Consider the following 18,147-nt stretch of genomic DNA (forward strand, 5'->3'; position numbering starts at 1 on the left):
TTATTCTCACACTTATGCATATAATTCGCATGTTTTATATTTTCATATCTAATATTGTGCTATGATTGAAAACATGCTTCTTTGGCCTTAAATTTGCTAATTTTTAATCCTCTCTTATTACCATTCGATGCCGCAATATATGTGTTCAGTGTTTTCAGGTTTTATAGGGCAGGAATGGCTTAGAGGATGGAAAGAAAGCATGCAAAAGTGGAAGGAACACAAGAAATCAAGTATTTCAGAATCCAGTGCAAAAGGCAAGCAACGCGTACGCGTGACTAGGAAATTGTTCAAGCGATGCGTACGCGTGACGAGTGTCACGTGCTGTAATTTACAGAAAATGCTGGGGGTGATTTCTGGGCTGTTTTGGACCCAGTTTCAAGCCCAAAAATACTGATTAGAGGCTACATAGTGTAGCTGGATGGGGGGATCAATCATTCACACATTCATTCACAACTTTAGGTTTTAGATGTAGTTTTCTATAGAGAAAGGCTCTCTCCTCTCTCTAGGTTTTAGGGTTTTTTAGGTTTAGCCTTTATCAAATTCATATTTCTACTTTACTTTAATTCAATTTATCTTCTACTTTCATTTGTTCTAGTACTTTGGTTTGTCTACTTCTATCATTGATTCCTTTATGTTTCCAATTTAGTTTATGAATTCTTTTTGTTTCCTTTAATCCCTATTAATGCAATTTATGTTTCAATGTTTATGATTGCTTTCTTTACTTTGTTGTTATTGTTTCCTCTTACAATTGTTAGTCTTAGATTTTGCTATGCTTTGTTAGTTTTCCATGCTTTTATTTTGTGCCTACAAAGTGTTTGATAAAATGCTTGGTTGAATTTTAATTTAGATTTTTACGTTCTTAACTTGGATTGATCAATTAGAGACTCTTGAGTTATCAAAATTCATTTGTTGATTAGTGATTGAGACTTACTAGTTAGCTTAAGCTTCACTAAATCTAGTCTTTGATTAGGACTTGTGAACTTAAGTTGATTTTGCTCACTTGACTTTCCTTCAGTGTTAGAAGTTAACTAAGTGAAAGCAAAAGGCAATTACTATCACAATTGATGATGATAATAAGGATAGGAATTCCAATTCTCAATCCTTCCTAGGACTTTTCTTAGTTGTTATTTAATTTCCTTGTTATTTTACATTACTTGTTCCTTATTTCAAAACCCAAAAAAATACTTTTTCATAACCAATTATAGGCATACTTTCCTGCAATTCCTTGAGAGATGATCCGAGATTTAAATACTTCGGTTTAATTTTTATTGGGTTTGTATTGTGACAAATAATTTAAACATTGATTGAGGTTAATTGTCGGTTTAGAACTATACTTGCAATGCGATAATTTTTGTGAAAATCTTTACCGACATTTTTTCTCCGTCAGCCACGGGACGAGCTCTTGTAGGCATACAGAAGGGTGAAGTAAAAATGAGAGTCAATAAGGAAGAGATTATGTTAAACGTGTTGGAGGCCTTGCAACATCCAGATGATTCTGAAAGATGCATGGGGATTGACATCATTGAACCACTAGTTGAAGAAGTGTTTGAAGCTGGAAAGCTTGAAGATAATTTGGATACCTCCCATGAAGACACTCTGTCGGAAGTCGATGAACCAATCCCTCAGTAGGAGAGGATTTGCACGCCCAGCACTGAGGAAAGAGCCCCAAAACTAGAGTTAAAGCCGCTGCCCCCCCTCCTTGAAGTATGCATTCCTAGGTGACAAAGACACTTATCCAGTGATCATAAGTTTTGCCCTGAAATAGAAGGAAGAGAAGGCACTGATCCAGGTGCTTAAAAGTCATAGAACAGCTCTTAGATGGACCATTAGTGACTTAAAAGGGATTAGTCCAACCAAATGTATGCACAAGATCGTGTTAGAGGATGATGCTAAACCAGTTGTGCAACAACAAAGGCGACTGAATCCAACCAGGAAAGAGGTTGTCCAGAAGGAAGTTATGAAGCTTTGGAAAGCCGGAATTATTTACCCTATCTCGGATAGTCCATGGGTAAGTCCGGTACAAGTGGTACCCAAGAAAGGGAGGATGACAGTAATTCATAATGAGAAGAATGAACTTATTCCTACAAGGACTGTCACAGGAAGGCGCATGTGCATTGACTATACGAGACTCAATAACGCCACCAGGAAGGATCACTTTCTCCAACCCTTCATTGACCAAATGCTTGAGAGGCTAGTAGGCCATGCATTCTATTTTCATTTTCTCATATATGGTTGAAAAGTTCATTGAGTATCTTCTAACCAAGCAGGATTCTAAACCAAGATTGATCAGGTGGGTACTACTTCTTCAGAAATTTGTCATTGAGATCAGAGACAGAAAAGGATCAGAGATCCAAGTGGCTGATCATCTGTCCAGGATTGAGCCTGAAAGAGGGATGCCATCCCCACTGCTGTGACTAAGACCTTCCCAGATGAGTACCTCTTTATGATTTAGAAGGCCCCCTGGTTTGCAGACATTGCAAACTGGTGCACGAAATTGTGATCTCAGGCAACGGCGCTAAAAACTCTGTACGCACGTCTTAATAAATCGTTTTTCATTCACAACTTTGATACAACTAACCAGCAAGTGCACTGGGTCATCCAAGTAATAAACCTTACGTGAGTAAGGGTCGATCCCACGGAGATTGTTGGTATGAAGTAAGCTATGGTCATCTTGTAAATCTCAGTCAGGCGGATATAAAATAGTTATGGAGTTTTCGAAATTATATAATAAATAAATATAAAATAAGGATAGAAATACTTATGTAATTCATTGGTTAGAATTTCAGATAAGCGTATAAAGATGCATTCGTCACTCTAAACCTCTGCTTTCCTGTTGTCTTTATCCAATCTATCTTACTCCTTTCCATGGCTGGCTTTATGTAAGGACATCACCATTGTCAATGGCTACTTTTGATCCTCTCTGGAAAATGGTCCGATGCGCTGTCACTGCATGGCTAATCGTTTGGAGGCATCACCCTTGTCAATGGCTGCATCCCATCCTCTTGTGAAAATGGTCCAAATGCTCTGTCACAGCACGGCTAATCATCTGAGGTTCTCGATCATACTGGAATAGGATTCACCCTCCTTTTGCGTCTGTCACTACGCCCAGCACTCGCGAGTTTGAAGTTCGTCACAGTCATTCAATCCCAGAGTCCTACTCGGAATACCATAGACAAGGTTTAGACTTTCCGGACTCACATGAATGCCGCCATCAATCTAGCTTACACCACGAAGATTCTGATTAAGAGATCCAAGAGATACTCATTCAATCTAAGGTAGAACGGAAGTGGTTGTCAGGCACGCGTTCATAGGGAATGATGATGATTGTCACGTTCATCACATTCATGTTGAAGTGCGAATGAATATCTTAGAAGCGGAATAAGTTGAATTGAATAGAAAAATAGTAGTACTTTGCATAAATCTTTGAGGAACAGCAGAGCTCCACACCTTAATCTATGGAGTGTAGAAACTCTACCAGAGAAAATACATAAGTGAAAAGTTCAGGCATGGCCGAATGGCCAGCCCCCAAAACGTGATCAAAGATTTTCCGAAGATCATAAGATGTCTAATACAATAGTAAAAAGTCCTATTTATACTAAACTAGTTACTAGGGTTTACAGAAGTAAGTAATTGATGCATAAATCCACTTCCGGGGCCCACTTGGTGTGTGCTTGGGCTGAGCTTAAATGTTACACATGCAGAGGCTCTTTCTGGAGTTGAACGCCAGGTTGTAACGTATTTCTGGCGTTCAACTCTGGTTTGTGACTTGTTTCTGGCGTTTAACTCCAGACAGCAGCGTAGAACTGGCGTTCAACGCCCTTTTATGTCATCTAAACCCAGCCAAAGTATGAACTATTATATATTGCTGGAAAGCCCTGGATGTCTACTTTCCAACGCAATTGGAAGCGCGCCATTTTAAGTTCTGTAGCTCTAGAAAATCCACTTTGAGTGCAGGGAGGTCAGAATCCAACAGCATCAGCAGTCCTTCTTCAACCTCTGAATATGAATTTTGCTCAAGTCCCTCAATTTCAGCCAGAAAATACCTGAAATCACAGAAAAACATACAAACTCATAGTGAAGTCCAGAAATGTGAATTTAACATAAAAACTAATGAAAATATCCCTAAAAGTAACTAGATTCTACTAAAAACATACTAAAAACAATGCGAAAAAGCATATAAATTATCCGCTCATCACAACACCAAACTTAAATTGTTGCTTGTCCCCAAGCAACTGAAAATCAATTAGGATAAAAAGAAGATAATATACTATAAATTCCAAACTATCAATGAAACATAGCTCCAATCAGATGAGCGGGACTTGTAGCTTTTTGCCTCTTGAATAGTTTTGGCATCTCACTTTATCCATTGAGGTTCAGAATGATTGGCATCTATAGAAACTCAGAGTTCAGATAGTGTTATTGATTCTCCTAGTTCAGTATGATGATTCTTGAACACAACTATTTTATGAGTCTTGGCCGTGGCCCTAAGCACTTTGTTTTCCAGTATTACCACCGGATACATAAATGCCACAGACACATAATTGGGTGAACCTTTTCAGATTGTGACTCAGCTTTGCTAAAGTCCCCAATTAGAGGTGTCCAGGGTTCTTAAGCACACTCTTCTTTTGCTTTGGACCTTGACTTTAACCGCTCAGTCTCAAGTTTTCACTTGACACCTTCACGCCACAAGCACATGGTTAGGGACAGCTTGGTTTAGCTGCTTAGGCCAGGATTTTATTCCTTTAAGCCCTCCTATCCACCGATGCTCAAAGCCTTGGGATCCTTTTTATTACCCTTGCCTTTTGGTTTTAAGGGTTATTAGATTTTTGCTCTTGCCTCTTGGTTTTAAGAGCTTTTGGCTTTTTCTGCTTGCTTTTTCTCTTTTTTTTTTTCTATTTTTTTTCGCTATTTTTTTCTGCAAGCTTTGTTCTTTGCTGCTTTTTCTTGCTTCAAGAATCATTTTTATGATTTTTCAGATTATCAAATAACATGTCTCCTTGTCATCATTCTTTCAAGAGCCAACATATTTAACATTCTTAAACAACAACTTCAAAAGACATATGCACTGTTCAAGCATTCATTCAGAAAACAAAAAGTATTGTCACCACATCAATATAATTAAACTAAGTTCAAGGATAAATTCAAAACTCATGTACTTCTTGTTCTTTTGAATTAAAACATTTTTCATTTAAGAGAGGTGATGGATTCATAGGACATTCATAACTTTAAGACATAGTTACTATATACTAATGATCATGTAATGAAGACACAAACATGGATAAGCACTTAACATAGAGAAAACGAAAAACAGAGAATAAGAACAAGGAATGAGTCCACCTTAGTGATGGTGGCATTTCCTTCTTGAGGAACCAATGATGTCCTTGAGCTCTTCTATGTCTCTTCCTTGTCTTTGTTGCTCCTCCCTCATTGCTTTTTGATATTCTCTTATTTCATGAAGGATGATGGAGTGCTCTTGATGTTCCACCCTTAGTTGTCCCATGTTGGAACTTAATTCTCCTAGGGAGGTGTTGATTTGCTCCCAAAAATTCTGTGGAGGAAAGTGCATCCCTTGAGGTACCTCAGGGGTTTCTTAATGATGAGCTTCTTCATGTGACTGTTGAGATCCATGAATGTACTCTCTTGTTTGCTCCATCCTTTTCTTAGTGATGGGCTTGTGAGATGAATCTTTCCATCTCCCATGGCTCAGAGGTGGAAGCAATTGTCTTCCCTTTCCTCTTCTTGAGGTTTCTCTGGCCTTAGGTGCCATTTATGGTAATGGAAAAACAAAAACTTATGCTTTTACCACACCAAACTTAGAATATTGCTTGCCCTTGAGCAAGAGAAGAAAGAATAGATGAAGAAGAAGAAGATATGGAGGAGATGGAGGGATGTGTGTATTTGGTCATATGGGTGGGATTGGGTGGGAAAGAGATTTTGAATTTTTAAGGTAGGTGGGGTGTATGGATATGAGTGGTAAAGTAGTGATAGGGAAGAGAGATTGAGGTGATTGGTGAAGAGTTTTGGGAAAGAGTGTTTATGGGATGGTGTGAAAGAGGGGTGAGAAGAAGTGAGTGGAGGTAGGTGGGGATCCTTTGGGGTCCCCAGATCCTGAGGTGATCCTGTGGGGTCCACAAATCCTGAGGTGTTCAAGGATTTACAACCTTGCACCAAATTAGGCATGCAAAATGCCCTTGCACACAACTCTGGGTGTTCAGCACCAGATTGGTGCTTGTTCTGGGCGTTGAACGCCCATTTGTTGCCTATTTCTGGCGTTGAACACCAGAACCATGCTTGTTCTGGGCGTTCAGCGCCAGCTCTTCTCCAGGGTGCAATTCTGGCGTTCAAACGCCCAGATGCTGCCCATTTTGGGCGTTCAGCGCCAGAACCATGCTCTGTTCTGGCGTTGAATGCCAGCCAGATGCATCTTACTGGCGTTTAAACGCCAGTAAGGTCTTCCTCTAGGGTGTGATTTTTCTTCTGCTGTTTTTGATTCCGTTTTCAATTTTTTTATTTATTTTGTGACTCTACATGATCATGTACCTACACAGACATATAACTAATAAAAATATAATTAAATAAAAATTGGGTTGCCTCCCAACAAGCGCTTCTTTAATGTCAATAGCTTGACAGTGGGCTCTCATGGAGCCTCACAGATGTTCAGAGCATTGTTGAGACTTCCCAACACCAAACTTAGGGTTTAGATATGGAAGTTCAACACCAAACTTAGAGTTTGGTTGTGGCCTCCCAACACCAAACTTAGAGTTTGTGGGGGCTCTGGTTGACTCTGTTTTGAGAGAAGCTTTTCATGCTTCCTTTCCATGTTTACAGAAGGATGTCCTTGAGTTTTAAACTCAAGGGAGTCCTCATTCAATTGAAGGACTAGTTCACCTCTGTCAACATCAATTACAGCTCTTGCTGTGGCTAGGAAGGATCTTCCAAGGATGATGAATTCATCCTCTTTCTTCCCAGTATCCAAGACTATGAAATCAGCAGGGATGTAAAGGCCTTTAACCTTTACTAACACGTCCTCTACTTGTCCATAAGCCTGTTTTCTTGAATTGTCTGCCATCTCTAATGAGATTTTAGCAGCTTGCACCCCATAGATTCCCAGTTTCTCTATTACAGAGAGGGGCATGAGGTTAATCCCTGACTCAAGGTCTCATAGAGCCTTCTCAAAGGTCATGGTGCCTATGGTACAAGGTATTACGAACTTTCCAGGATCCTGTTTCTTCTGAGGCAATGTCAGTTGATCCAGATCACTTAGTTCATTGGTGAACAAGGGAGGTTCATCTTCCCAAGTCTCAATACCAAATAATTTGGCATTCAGCTTCATGATTGCACCAAGGTACTTGGTAACTTGCTCTTCAGTAACATCCTTATTCTCTTCAGAAGATGAATACTCATCAGAGCTCATGAATGGCATAAGGAGGTTCAATGGAATCTCTATGGTCTCTAGATGAGTCTCAAATTCTGTTGGTTCCTCAGAGGGAAGCTCCTTATTGATCACTGGACGTCCCAGGAGGTCTTCCTCCTTGGGATTCACGTCCTCAGCTTCCCTTACAGGTTCGGCCATGGTGATCAATTCAATGGCCTTGCACTCTCCTTTTGGATTTTCTTCTGTATTGCTTGGGAGAGTACTAGGAGGGATTTCAGTGATCCTTTTACTCAGCTAGCCCACTTGTGCTTCCAAATTTCTAATGGAAGATCTTGTTTCATTCATGAAACTCACAGTGGCCTTAGATAGATCAGAGACTAAATTTGCTAAGCTAGATGGATTCTGCTCAGAATTCTCTGTCTGTTGCTGAGTGGATGATGGAAAAGGTTTACTATTGCTAAACCTATTTCTTCCACCATTATTAAAGCCTTGTTGAGGCTTTTGTTGATCCTTCCATGAGATATTTGGGTGATTTCTCCATGATGGATTATATGTGTTTCCATAAGGTTCACCCATATAATTTACCTCTGCTATTGCAGGGTTTTCAGGATCATAAGCTTCTTCTTCAGAAGATGCCTCTTGAGTACTGTTGGATGCAGCTTGCATTCCATTCAGACTCTGAGAAATTATATTGACTTGCTAAGTCAATATTTTATTCTGAGCCAATATAGCATTTAGAGTATCAATTTCAAGAACTCCCTTCTTCATAGGCGTCCCATTATTCACAGGATTCCTTTTAGAAGTGTACATGAACTGGTTATTAGCAACCATGTCAATGAGTTCTTGAGCTTCTGCAGGCGTTTTCTTTAGGTGAATGGATCCACCTGCAGAGGTATCCAATGACATTTTAGCTAATTCAGACAGACCATCATAGAATATATCCAGGATGGTCCATTCTGAAAGCATATCAGAAGGACACTTTTTGGTCAGTCCTTTGTATCTCTCCCAAGCTTCATAGAGGGATTCACCTTCTTTCTGTCTGAAGGTCTGAACATCCACTCTAAGCTTACTCAGCTTTTGAGGAGGAAAGAACTTGGCTAAGAAAGCCTTGACCAGCTTATCCCAAGAGTTCAGGCTATCCTTAGGTTGAGAGTCCAACCATACTCTAGCTCTGTCTCTTACAGCAAAAGGGAAAAGCATGAGCTTGTAGACTTCAGGATCTACTCCATTAGTCTTAATAGTATCACATATCTGCAAGAATTCAGTTAAGAACTGAAAAGGATCTTCAGATGGAAGTCCATGAAACTTGCAGTTCTGCAGCATCAGAGAAACCAATTGAGGTTTCAGCTCAAAATTGTTTGCTCCAATGGCAGGAATGGAGATGCTCCTTCCATGTAAATTGGAATTAGGTGCAGTAAAGTCACCAAGCATCCTCCTTGCATTATTATTATTTTCGTCTGCCATCTCCTCTTCTTGTTCGAAAATTTCTGAAAGGTTGTCTCTGGACTGTTGTATTTTAGCTTCTCTTAGTTTCCTTTTCAAAGTCCTTTCAGGTTCTGGATCTGCTTCAACAAGAATATTCTTGTCTTTGCTCCTGCTCATATGAAAAAGAGGGACAGAAAAATAATAATAATAATAGGGATCCTTTTTACCACAGTATAGAGGTCCCTGTGTGAATAGAAGAAAAGAGGAAGAGAAAATCTGAACTCAAAGAGAGAGAAGGGGTTCGGATTTTTGGTGAGTGAGGAAGAGATGTTAGTAAATAAATAAACAAATAGAAGAAGATGAAAGGGGGAAGTGAATTTTCGAAAATAATTTTTGAAAAAGAGTTAGTGGTTTTCGAAAATAGTTTTTGAAAAAGGTTAGTAATTTTTTTGAAATTTTAAAATCAAAAGTTAAAATAATTAGTTAATTAAAAAGAAATTTTTGAAAAAGAGGGAAGATATTTTCGAAAATTAGAGAGAGAGGGAGTTAGTTAGGTAGTTTTGAAAAAGATAAGAAACAAACAAAAAGTTAGTTAGTTAGTTGAAACAAATTTGAAAATCAATTTTGAAAAGATAAGAAGATAAGAAGTTAGAGAAGATATTTTAAAATCAAATTTTTGAAAAAGATATGATTTTGAAAAAGATAAGATAAAAAGATATTTTTTGAAAAGATATGATTGAAATTAGTTTTGAAAAAGATTTGATTTTTTTTTAAAAATCACAATTAATGACTTGATTCACAAGAAATCACAAGATATGATTCTAGAACTTAAAGTTTGAATCTTTCTTAACAAGTAAGTAACAAACTTGAAATTTTTGAATCAAAACATTAATTGATGATGTTATTTTCGAAAATTATGTGATAAAGATAAGAAAAAGATTTTTGAAAAATATTTTTAAAATTTTCGAAAATAACTAAGAAAAATGAAAAAAGATTTGATTTCTAAAAAAGATTTTGAAAAAGATAAGATTTTTAAATTGAAATTTTGATTTGACTCATAAAAACAACTGGATTTTAAAAAATTTTGAAAAAGTCAAAACTAATTTTCGAAATTTTAAGAGAGAAAAAGGGGAAGATATTTTTTTGATTTTTAAATTTTTAATGATGAGAGAGAAAAAATTAAAACATCATTTTCATGTTTTTCTCTTTTCTTTTTGGATCAAAACAAGGAATGCATGCAAGAACACTATGAATGTCAAGATGAACACCAAGAACACTTTGAAGATCATGATGAACATCAAGAACATATTTTTGAAAATTTTTATATGCAAAGAAAACATGCACGACACCAAACTTAGAAATCTTTTATGTTTAGACACTATGAATGCAAAAATGCACATGAAAAACAAGAAAAGATGCAAAACAAGAAAACATCAAGATCAAACAAGACTTACCAAGAACAACTTGAAGATCATGAAGAACACCATGAATGCATAAATTTTTTGAAAAATGCAAGATGAACATGCAATTGACACCAAACTTTAAATCTGACTCAAGACTCAAACAAGAAATACAAAATATTTTTTTGATTTTTATGATTTTATAAATTTTTTTGTATTTTCTTTTAATTTTTCGAAAATCATTTTGAAAAAGAAAAATAAGGATTCCAAAATTTTTAATATGAATTCCAGGAATCTTATGCTCTTTAGTCTAAAGCTCCAATCAAAGGGTCAGGCATGGCTTAATAGCCAGCCAAGCTTCAGTATGTAACTCAGACATGACACGCCTGACATTCCCTACCCAGAAGAATTAAACATGGCTTTACAGCCAGCCAGGCTTCAACATGCTTCATGAAACACTAGAATTCATTCTTAAAAATTCTGAAGAAAAATATATTTTTGAAAACATTTTTATTTAAAAATTTTTTTTTTTCGAAAACAAAGGAGAAACTTTTGAAAGATTTTTGAAAAAATTTTTGAAAATAAAACAAAAGAAAATTACCTAATCTGAGCAACAAGATGAACCGTCAGTTGTCCAAACTCGAACAATCCCCGGCAACGGCGCCAAAAACTTGGTGCACGAAATTGTGATCTCAGGCAACGGCGCTAAAAACTCTATACGCACGTCTTAATAAATCGTTTTTCATTCACAACTTCGATACAACTAACCAGCAAGTGCACTGGGTCGTCCAAGTAATAAACCTTATGTGAGTAAGGGTCGATCCCACGGAGATTGTTGGTATGAAGCAAGCTATGGTCATCTTGTAAATCTCAGTCAGGCGGATATAAAATAGTTATGGAGTTTTCGAAATTATATAATAAATAAATATAAAATAAGGATAGAAATACTTATGTAATTCATTGGTTAGAATTTCAGATAAGCGTATAGAGATGCATTCGTCCCTCTAAACCTCTACTTTCCTGCTGTCTTCATCCAATCTATCTTACTCCTTTCCGTGGCTAGCTTTATGTAAGGACATCACCATTGTCAATGGCTACTTTTGATCCTCTCTGAAAAATGGTCCGATGCGCTATCACTGCATGGCTAATCGTTTGGAGGCATCACCCTTGTCAATGGCTGCATCCCATCCTCTTGTGAAAATGGTCCAAATGCTCTGTCACAGCACGGCTAATCATCTGAGGTTCTCGATCATACTGGAATAGGATTCACCATCCTTTTGCGTCTGTCACTACGCCCAGCACTCGCGAGTTTGAAGTTCGTCACAGTCATTCAATCCCAGAGTCCTACTCGGAATACCACAGACAAGGTTTAGACTTTCCGGACTCTCATGAATGCCTTCATCAATCTAGCTTACACCACGAAGATTCTGATTAAGAGATCCAAGAGATACTCATTCAATCTAAGGTAGAACGGAAGTGGTTGTCAGGCACGCGTTCATAGGGAATGATGATGATTGTCACGTTCATCACATTCAGGTTGAAGTGCGAATGAATATCTTAGAAGCAGAATAAGTTGAATTGAATAGAAAAACAATAGTACTTTGCATAAATCTTTGAGGAACAGCAGAGCTCCACACCTTAATCTATGGAGTGTAGAAACTCTACCGGAGAAAATACATAAGTGAAAGGTTCAGGCATGGCCGAATGGCCAGCCCTCAAAACGTGATCAAAGATTTTCCGAAGATCATAAGATGTCTAATACAATAGTAAAAAGTCCTATTTATACTAAACTAGTTACTAGGGTTTACAGAAGTAAGTAATTGATGCATAAATCCACTTCCGGGGCCCACTTGGTGTGTGCTTGGGCTGAGCTTAAATGTTACACGTGCAGAGGCTCTTTCTGGAGTTGAACGCCAGGTTGTAACGTATTTCTAGCGTTCAACTCTGGTTTGTGACTTGTTTCTGGCGTTTAACTCCAAACAGCAGCGTAGAACTGGCGTTCAACGCCCTTTTATGTCATCTAAACTAGGCCAAAGTATGGACTATTATACATTGCTGGAAAGCCCTGGATGTCTACTTTCCAACGCAATTAGAAGCGCGCCATTTTGAGTTCTGTAGCTCCAGAAAATCCACTTTGAGTGTAGGGAGATCAGAATGCAACAGCATCAGCAGTCCTTCTTCAACCTCTGAATCTGATTTTTGCTCAAGTCCCTCAATTTCAGCCAGAAAATACCTGAAATCATAGAAAAACACACAAACTCATAGTGAAGTCTAGAAATGTGAATTTAACATAAAAACTAATGAAAACATCCCTAAAAGTAACTAGATTCTACTAAAAACATACTAAAAACAATGCCAAAAAGCGTATAAATTATCCGCTCATCACAAACTATAAGGCCATGAGGTTCATTCCCAAGGAGTACACCAAGAAAAAAGTTAGAAAGCTTTTACACGATGCCAAATACTACTTGTGGGATGAACCCTACCTTTTCAAGAGATGCTCAGATGGGATAATTAGGCATTGTGTCTCAGAGGAGGAAGCACAGCAAACCCTATGGCATTGTCACGGTTCTGAGTATGGAGGCCACTTTGGAGGAGAAAGAACAGCCACCAAGGTACTTCAAAACGGGTTCTACTGGACAACCCTCTTCAGAGACTCACGACAATTTGTAAGAATTGACAAGTGTCAAAGAGCCGAAAATCTTCCTCACAATCATGAAATGCCACAACAAGGGATTCTGGAGATTGAGTTATTCGACGTATAGGGAATTGATTTCATGGGACCTTTTTCACCCTCATTCTCAAACACTTACATCTTGGTGGTAGTAGATTATGTATCCAAATGGGTAGAGGCAATCGCATCACCCACTAATGACACTAGAGTTGTGCTGAACTTCTTGCAGAAATATATATTCAGCAGGTTTGGTGTCCCAAAGACACTTATCAGTGATGGAGGCAGCCACTTTTGTAATAAACAGCTGGACTCACTGCTGCAAAGGTATAGAGTCCATCATAAGGTGGCAACTCCCTATCACCCACAGACAAGTGGACAGACTAAGGTCTCAAACAGAACTCAAGAGGATCTTAGAGAAGACAGTGAGTACCTCAAGGAAGGACTGGACAAGGGGACTTAATGATGCTCTCTGGGCATAAAGAACAGCTTTCAAAACCCCTATTGGAATGTTTCCATCCTAGTTAGTCTATGGTAAAGCTTGTCATTTGCCAATGGAGTTGGAGCATAGAGTGTATTAGGCAACAAAGTTCCTGAACTTTGATGCCAAAGTTGTAGGAGAGAAAAGGTTGCTCCAGCTGAATGAGCTTGATGAGTTCAGACACTCTGCTTATGAGAATGCCAAGCTCTACAAGGAGAAAGCTAAAAAGTGGCATGACAAGAAGATAGCTTCAAGAGTATTTGACCCTAGCCAAAAGGTATTACTATTCAATTCTTGGCTCAAACTCTTTCCTGGGAAGCTCAAGTTAAGATGGTTAGGACCCTTTGTGATTACTGGAGTATCACCCTATGGTCATGTGGAACTTCAAAATAGGAAATCTGACAACAAATTCATAGTCAATGGCCAAAGGGTAAAACATGATCTTGGAGATGAGATTGATCGCCATAGATCCACCCATCTGCTAACATAGCATATCTAAATGTCAAGCTAATGATAGTAAAGAAACACTTGTTAGGAGGTAACCCAACTATAAGCATCCTTTAGTTTGTTTTATATTGCTTCAGTTTTGTTTTAATTTGATTCCAATTCATTTCATTTTACATTGATTTCCATACTTTCCATAGGTTTGCTAATATTTGTGGTCATGTAAAACACACAGTACAGAGACAAACAAAACACCCTGGAGGACCCACGCTGCGGGCACTGAATGCCAGGAAGGGCGTTTAGCACCATGGGGGAGAGTAATGATTTGAATGATTCATGCCCAATTTGGAAGTCCCAGCTACATATTTTGGTCCCCTTGGGGCATTAAACGTCCCAATTAGACGTTTAACACCACCAAGGGTGTAAAACAAAGGGGGGGAGCTGGGGCATTTAACTCCAGCAGGGGTTTCACGCCAGCAGGGTGATGACAAGTCATCTTATGCTAGTTTCACTAGCATTTTTCACTCGTTTTTAGTAGGTTTTATGCACTTTCTTAAGCAAGAAGTAAGCAATTGGATTGGAAATTCATGCATCTCCTAAGTCAAGTAAACATGGTTGTTATTGAGCTTTTTCATAAGGTTTTGAGCTACTTTTAATGGATGTTATGAATGATTGCAAACACCTTATGATTATAGCAAACTTTGAGGTATTTTTTGATTGATTTTAGGAGGAAATGAGGCAAGAAAGGAGCAAGAAAGAGGAGGAAAAAGCAAAGGAAGAAGCAAGCAGAGGAAGTAACGTTGGTGGCCAAGTTGGTCCACCAACGCTACCTCAAACGTGGGAGGCAATTGCAAAAGTGGTGCCTACGTTGGAGGGAACGTTGGCAAGCCAACGTTACCTCCAACGTTGTTCATGTAAAAATGCTTTTTGGAAAATGGAAAAATCACAGGGACGCGTACGCACGCTATGCGCACATGCGTGGATTGGAAATTCTGACAATCCACGCACACGCGTACATTACGCGCACGCGTGGTGAGAGCAACGTTGGCACTCTAACGTTGAGACCAACTCTGGTGCCAACGTGCGCGATCTGAACTCCAAAATTTCAATTTTGAAAAAGTATAACGACGCGCATGCACATGCAACGCGTACACGTAAGCTGATATTTTGACAATCCACGCGCATGCGTACATGACGCGCACGCGTAAATGAAGCAACGTTGGAGGGAACGTTTCCACTCAAACGCTGAGCCCAACGTCTTCGCAAGGCTTTAAAAACTGGAATTTGGGGATTTGCATCCACGCGCACGCGTGGATGAGTATTCTGACCTCAAGCACGCAGAATCACAGGTCACACGTACACGTGGATAGGTGAATGTTGGCACTCCAACGTTGAGTCAAACGTTGATGACAGAACCAGAATCCAATTTTTCACAAGAACGTTTGACTCAACGTTTGGCTGAAAATGTTGACTCCAACTTCAATACCAGAAAGGCACAATTGGCACACTCTTCTCCTCAATTGCATTTGGCGCTAACCCAATTAACCCCAACAAAGATCAAGAGGCCCAATCCAAGAACCTGAAGGCTCAATTAAAAGTGTATAAATAAAGAAGAATTTGATTTAAAAAAGGGAGAGTGGGAGTCAGTAGGGAATTTTGCCTAGGAGTTAGTTAGCAGATCAGATCTTGTAATTTTTTTTTTGAATTTTCCTTCTATATTTTCTCTCTGCAACTTTCTGTTTTTGGTTTTACTTGAGCAATGATGAACTAAACCCCAAATTCATTAGGGGGAGGATCTCTATTGTAATTCCAATGAATCAATGAAATTCTTCTTCTTCTCAATCCATTTTTGTAGCAATTAGATATCTTCTGTTTTGATTTAGAATTTTTCACTCCGGAAGGGGGTTGAATTCAATTGAATGCTTGTGTGAGCCTTGGTAGGGGAATCACTTGTATTAGAATTAGAGCTATATCCTTCACTATTCTCTTGATCAACACCATTCGGGAGGAATTGAGATCTTGAGAGTTAGTGTGGCTTATGGATGAGAGATTAGCACTTAACATCGTCTCATGACAATTAGATCAAGAAATTGGCAAGATTGGTTGTGATTAGAGAGATTGGATTGCCAAGAAATTGGGATCCAATCAATTTTAATCCACCATAGATCTACTCAAATGATTGAAGAAGGAGTTGAAACCCAATTGATTCATGAAGGATGAAAATATCTCCGATCCCTGATGAATCACCTTCTTTGATTTTCTTCACTTAAAACTTTTCTGATTTCAATTTTATTTAACTTGTATTGCTGTCTAAATTACTGCACTCAATTCCCTTTATAATTCATGCAATTTAAGTTTTCTTGCAATTTAGATTCTGAATTTTTACTTTCTTGCACTCTAAGATTCAGTTATTTACATTTCTTGCAATTTAAGTTTCATCTCTTTTAAATTTTTTGCACTTTAAGTTTCAGTAATTTATCTTTTCTATCATTTACTTTTCAGTTAATTTACATTCTGCAGTTTAGATTCATAGCAATTTACATTCTGTTAATCAATTTCCACTCAAAATATCAACTATCAGCTTAACTAAATTCGTCACCTGACTAAAGTTGTTTAATCCATCAATCTCTGTGGGATCGACCTCACTCTTGTGAGTTATTTCTACTTGATGTGACCCGGTACACTTGTCGGTGAGTTTGTGTGGAATCGATTTTCCCTCATCATGTTTTTGGCGCCATTGCCGGGGATTGATTTAGATTAACAATGATTAAGTAAGGTGATAATCTAGATTAAGCATTTTCTTTTGTTTTTGTTAAGTACTCTAACTGTTTGAGTTTTTGTTTCTGCTAACATTAACTTCACTCTAGCAATAGAGTGTTCTATTTGAATTTTTGGTGTATTTGTGTTTGTATGCCAGGAGGGAGAAGAGGTGAATCCACTTCTTTTGATTCTGAGCCAGAGAGAACATTCTTGAGATTGAGAAGAAATGCAAGAGAGAAGGGAGTTATTAGAGAAGAAGAATCAGAAGCAGATCAAGAAATGGAGGGTAACCTACCCAATCCACCTGAGGATGTGGCCAACAACAATGGTCAGCCTCAGAGGAGAGTTTTAGCCTCTTACACTATCCCCAACCCAAGAAATTGTGGGAGCAGTATCTTAACCCCCAATGTCCATGCTAATAACTTCGAACTCAAGCCTCAATTGATTTCCCTGGTTCAGAATAATTGTCAATATGGAGAAAGTGCTGCTGAAGATCCAAACCAACATCTATCTATATTTTTTAGAATTTGTGACACTGTCAAAACCAATGGAGTCCACCCTAACATCTATAAACTCTTGTTATTCCCATTTTCACTGAGAGACAAAGCCACACATTGGTTAGAAACCTTCCTTAAAGAAAGCATCACCAATTGGGATGATTTGGTTAGCAAATTTCTAGCCAAATTCTATCCACCTCAAAGAGTTATTAAGCTAAAAATTGATGTGCAAACCTTCAGGCATCTAGAAGGAGAATCATTATATGAAGCCTAGGAGAGGTATAAAGCTTTGATCAGAAGGTGTCCGGAAGGAATGTTCAGTTAATGGGTGGAGTTGCAGAATTTCTATGAAGGCTTGTCCATGCCTTCAAGGAAAGATTTGGATTATTCTTCAGGAGGATCTTTGCAAATGATGAAAACTGCTCAAGAGGTACATGATCTCATAGACATGGTGGTCAATAATGAGTACTTCTACTCCTCTGAAAGACAAGTAGCTCCAAAGAAAGGTGTATTTGAACTTGAAGGAGTTGATACAATATTAGCTCAAAATAAACTCATGCACCAGCAACTCCAGCAACAAATAGAAATGATGTCAAAGAGGATGGATGGACTACAACCTGCAGCAGTGAGCACAACTAACCAAAGCTATGAAGAACATCAGCTTGAACAGGTGCAATACATGCAAAATCAAGGTTCTGGACCAAATAATTTTCATGGGGACACTTATAATTCCTCTTGGAGAAACCACCCCAATTTGAAGTGGGGAGAGAATCAGAACCATCAGCCTTGGCAGAGAAACTCCAACCAAAACAACTTCCGCAACACAAACCACCAAAACCATCAAAACACTAACCAAAATCCATATAGAAAATCACAAAATAACCACCCTGCATCCAACTTCTATCCACCCAATAACCCATCAACTAACCAAAACAACTTTCATCCACCATCCACATCCCACACTCAGCCACAACCACCCCAAGAATCTCAAAGAATGTTCAACCTGGAGATGATGATGGAAAAGATGATAAAACATCAAGAATTGGCTAACAAGAACCATGAAGCCTCATTGAGAAACCTGGAAAGATAGATAG

At 38.4% G+C, this 18,147-nt stretch overlaps 1 non-coding gene across 1 annotated transcript; it reads left to right on the forward strand.

Moving 5' to 3' along the window:
• The first annotated feature begins 8,335 nt into the window (after positions 1-8,335).
• On the forward strand, positions 8,336-8,443 carry LOC112767615 (small nucleolar RNA R71). Its single transcript, XR_003185057.1, has one exon. It is a non-coding gene; the product is annotated as a small nucleolar RNA R71 (small nucleolar RNA).
• The last annotated feature ends 9,704 nt before the right edge of the window (positions 8,444-18,147 follow it).

This window comes from Arachis hypogaea, chromosome 17 (genome assembly GCF_003086295.3).
Source record: "Arachis hypogaea cultivar Tifrunner chromosome 17, arahy.Tifrunner.gnm2.J5K5, whole genome shotgun sequence".
Lineage (NCBI taxonomy): Eukaryota > Viridiplantae > Streptophyta > Magnoliopsida > Fabales > Fabaceae > Arachis > Arachis hypogaea.